Below are 4827 nucleotides of genomic sequence, written 5' to 3' on the forward strand. Positions count from 1 at the left end.
GAGGATCAATACTCCAGCTTTCTCTACTTGTAATAAGTTCTCCCCATTGACATAATCTTGTTCATAGTCTCAAAATTATTTAAACTGCTACTATATCTTTAGTGGCATATTTATCTATCATAATGTTATTTTATTCTTAATTACCATTCCCTGTTTTATTTCTCCGTCCAAAATAAAGCAGCTGCTTTTGGTTGGCTGGGCCCTCAGCAGTGGCAGCTGCCAGGTCAGCCTTGGTGAGTGGCGCCTCAATTGCTGTGCCCATGCAGTGTCCATCGCAGCCACCACGGCCACTTTGTGAAGGGACTCCATGAGCAAGCCCTGTGCGCTTCTTTTCTTTACAGGAAAGTTGACGCAGCCTGGTGTCCAGTGAAGAAATCCCAGGTGCACGGAAAGGAGAGGAGGACCTCAGGGCTGTGAGTGACCTGCAACAGGAAGCTCATGGACCACCAGGTGGCGCTGCTGCGCTGCCCCTGCTCCCAGAAGGTGACTGCTCAGGACGAGTTTTGAGGTGGAGAGAGGGATGTCATTGCTCATCCTCCAGGTTCAAAGTAAAAACCTTCCAGCCAATCTTGGCCGCGCGTTCTTGTGTAGCGAGGGAGTCGGAGGTGCTCACCTCTGCTGTCATGGTTCGTTTGCTAAACTGCATCGTCGCTGTGTCCCAGAACACGGGCATTGGCAAGAACGGGCACCTGCCCTGGCCACCGCTCAGGAATGAATTCAGGTATTTCCAGAGAATGACACAGACTCTTTAGTAGAAGGTAAACAGAATCTGGTGTTATGTGTAGGAACATCTGGTTCTCCATTCCTGAGAAGAATCGATCTTTAAAGGGTAGAATTAATTTAGTTCTCAGCAGAGAACTCAAGGAACCTCCACAAGGAGCTCATTCTCTTGCCAGAAGTCTGGATGATATCTTAAAACTTACTGAACAACCAGAATTAGCCAATAAAGTAGAGATGATTTGGACAGCTGGTGGCAGTTCTGTTTATAAGGAAGCCGTGAATCACCCAAGTCATCTTAAACTATTTGTGACAAGGATCATGCGGGACTTTGAAAGTGACACGTTTTTCCAGAAATTGATTTGGAGAAATATAAACTTCTGCCAGAATACCCAGGTGTTCTCTCTGATGTCCAGGAGGAGAAAGACATGAAGTTCAAATTTGAAGTATATGAGAAGAATGATTAATATGAAGGTGTTTTCTGGTTTATTTTAAGTTGTTCCCCCTCCCTCTGGAAAAAAATTATATATTTTTACATGAGAAGAAAAAGACTTTTGTTGACTTTGGATCTATGAATAATTATTTCTAAGCAACGTGTTTTTATCCCGCACTAATCTTGAATATATCAGATACCATTTATGAAACATTCTTGCTATAACTAAGTGCCTCTGCAAGCCCCCAACTGAAACCCCGCACCTGCTACAGTGACCTGCCATTCCACACCCATCGCATATGGCACTCTGGCCAGTCCTTGACATTGTCGGGCTTTTCAAATGTGGGTAGTATTTATGAAAGATGAAGATGCACATACCCTCCGACTGAGCAGTTTCACTAGTGGGAAATACCGAAATCTTCCTACGTGTATATCTAGAGGTTTGTAGACAAATGTTGCAGCCTTGTTTGTAACAGTGAAAAACAGAAAGCTACCTGGAAGTCCAGTGATGGGAAAATGAATCTATTTCTGCCTTAGACTGGGGAACCCAAAGCAGATTCCAAGACTGAAATTTCAGTGAAAACAGTTTATTTGCTAAGTCTTACCAGAAAGCATCAATTGAGGTATGGAGAAATGGAACTGAGAAGGTAAGAAAAGCAGTTTAAAGTCAGTGAGCAGGTTCTCATCGGTAACAAGCTCCATACTGCTGAGATACGGGGAAACGGAGGGGAGAAAGCTGGAGTATTATTGATCCTCAACTCCTTGGTTGTCAGCTCCCTGTCCTGTGTGTGGGTGGAACGTGCTACAGCTGCTCTATAGCAAGTCCCAGGTGTTTGCAGTAAGAAGCTGCTGGCATGCACAAGAACAGTGAATGGCAAACACTTAAAGCAATTCCATGTTTAAGTATATAACCTCTTCATATCTTTTTTTTTTTTTTTGACAGAGTTTCGTTCTTGTTACCCAGATGGGGTGCAATGGCGCGACCTCAACTCCCTGCAACCTCCGACTTCCCGGGTTCAAGCGATTCTCCTGCCTCAGGCTCCCAAGTAGCTGGGACTACAGGTGTGCACCACGACACCAGCTAATTTTGTGTTTTTGGTGTAGACGAGGTTTCACCATGTTGGTCAGGCTGGTGTCGAACTGCTGATCTCAAGTGATCCTCCCGCCTCAGCCTCCCAAAGTGCTGGGATTACGGGCGTGAGCCACCACACCTGGCAGATCTTTATTATTTTTATGCAGTAAAAAGTATAAAGCCACACATGGTTTATTTGAAATATTTTATGGTTTAAAAAAATACAGAAGCAGGAAATCCAAATCTAAGTTCAAGTGAGGGATCGTGGTAGTTTGAACCAGAAGATTGCATGTAATAGGAAACTGTGATTTAAGATATATTTTAAAATTGGAAGTAGCAGGATATTCTGATGGAGTTTGACTTTGGTTTGGGGCCCACTGAGTTTGAGATGCCTTTGAGAAATGAAGGAAGAGGAGAGAGAATACAAGAAAAACTGGCCAGGCACAGTGGCTCATGCCTGTAACACATTGGCTCAGCATTTTGGGAGGCAAAGACAGGCAGATCCCTTGAGACCAGCTTGAGCAACATGGTGAAGCCCCATCTCTACAAAAAATACAAAAGTTGGCTGGGCGTTGTGGCGCCCACCTGTAGTCCCATCTGCTCAGGGGCTGAGGTGGATGAACTGAGCCCGCGCGGTCACGGCTGCAGGGAGTTGTGATTGCGCCACTGCACTCCAGCCTGGGTGACAGAAGAGACCCTGCCTCGAAAAAGAAGCTGGAAACAATGGAAGCATGCCTTCAGAATTCTAGAACGAAGGATCTTTTCAACAGGTAAGTCTATATTCAGCCAAATAATCAAGGGTGAAGGTAAAATAATACATTTTTAGGCAAGCAAAGACTCAGGGGTTACCTCCATGTACCCTTTCTTGGGGAACTATTGGAGAAAATACTCCAGCAAAATGAAGGAGTAGACAAACCAGAGAATGACATGGATCCAGCAAATAGGATCCAACACAGGACATATTCCAGCTAAGGAGCTGGTTTAAAAAAAAAAAAAAAAGGAATAAAAATATTAATAGGTTAGCTGGGTGGAATGGCTCATGCCTGCAGTCCCAACTACTCAGGAGGCTAAAAGCAAGAAGTTGGCTTGAGTCCAAGAGTTCTAGACCAGCCTGGCCACCATACTGAGGTCCCTTCTCTTAAAAATAATAATAGGTTATTGCCAGATTTGGGGCATTTGGAAAGAAGTTCGTTGAAGATAAAGCAAAAGTGAAAAAAACATGGGGGAAGGGTGATTAGGCAATCATTAATTCTAGGGCAGAAGGAAGTGCCGGATAGGAAGTGAGAGCATATTATGCTGTTTTTCTCAATAATGAGCAATATGTACATAGTCATAATGATGCGGTGACTGCTTAGCCCCTAACTCCGGTAACTACTTTGGGACAATATGTGAGGAAAAGTGAAGATAGTGATAGTGTAAGAGCTAAATCCTCATCTGTCATATCAAGAAATCACTATAGAATGTGTAAAATAATCAAGAAATGACTAAGTAGTTACGTGAGGAAAAAAATAGAAGACATTGCTAAAACAGTTAAAAGTCATTGCTCTGGAAGATTCAGAGGGATGGGGCAGGGGACTGTTAGGATGCATTGTAAACTGAAGAGGCTTTTTAAAATTATATGTATTAACATATGCACCCACTTGAAAAACTGAAAAAGTAATAATTTGGAAAAACCCATGAAGGCAACCACCAGAAGGAAAAACTGAGAGAATGAAAAGTGCTTGTCTCTGGAAAGAACAAATGGCAGGACTGTTGCTTTCATTGTAAGACTTTTAGAGCCATTTGATTTTACTTAATCATTTTCATCTATTTCTTTAATAAAACAACTCTATCATAATAAAAATTTACATTCATTCACAGAAAACAAACAAACAAACAAAAACCCTTCCTGCCCAGCCCATCTCATTCTCCCTGAATCCTCAGCGCTAATGAGGACTGTCTCCTTCTCACCTCCCTGGACTGGGCTTTTTACCACTGAAAAGAGGATGTGATTTCTAGTTTCCGCATGTCCTGGTTTATTGTGCTGCCAGTAAAATAAAATCGAAATACATATTGAATAAATAATAAATAAAATAACCCATAGTGAGAAAAGGTTTACAATATATGTTTTGGAGTCAAGATCTCACTCTGTGGCCTGGGCTGGAGACCAGTGGTGCAATCATAGCTCACTGCAGCCTTGAACCCATAAGCTCAAGGGATCTTCCCATCTCAGCCTTCCCAATACCTGCGAATACAAGCGCCCACCACTAGGCCCAGCTAAGTTTACATAATTTTATATCTTTTAGAGATGAGCGTGTCACAGTGTTGTCCAAGCTGGTCTCCAACTTCTGATCTCAAGCAATCCTCTTGCCTTAGCATCCTGAACTGCTGGGATTACAGGGGTGAGCTGTCATGCCTGGCTTGTAATCGACTAACGCCATCAAGGTTTCCTTCTCCAAGTGTGGACACAGCAGCAGACGCCCCTTGTCTCTTGGGTCAGGACACTGGGTAGAGTGGAATAGTAAGGCAAAAAAGTCCCTGCAGAAAGCACCCCATGGAAGAGGTCCAGCAGGAAGGGCCAGCTGACCCAGGGCCACCATATGTAGGGATAACTCCTCTTTCTGGG

The 4827-nt window shown here is 43.5% G+C and overlaps 1 pseudogene; it reads left to right on the forward strand.

The window, feature by feature from the left end:
• The first annotated feature begins 623 nt into the window (after positions 1–623).
• On the forward strand, positions 624–1184 carry LOC112616841 (annotated as a pseudogene).
• The last annotated feature ends 3643 nt before the right edge of the window (positions 1185–4827 follow it).

Source organism: Theropithecus gelada, unplaced genomic scaffold, assembly GCF_003255815.1.
Source record: "Theropithecus gelada isolate Dixy unplaced genomic scaffold, Tgel_1.0 HiC_scaffold_1083, whole genome shotgun sequence".
Taxonomy (NCBI): Eukaryota; Metazoa; Chordata; class Mammalia; order Primates; family Cercopithecidae; genus Theropithecus; species Theropithecus gelada.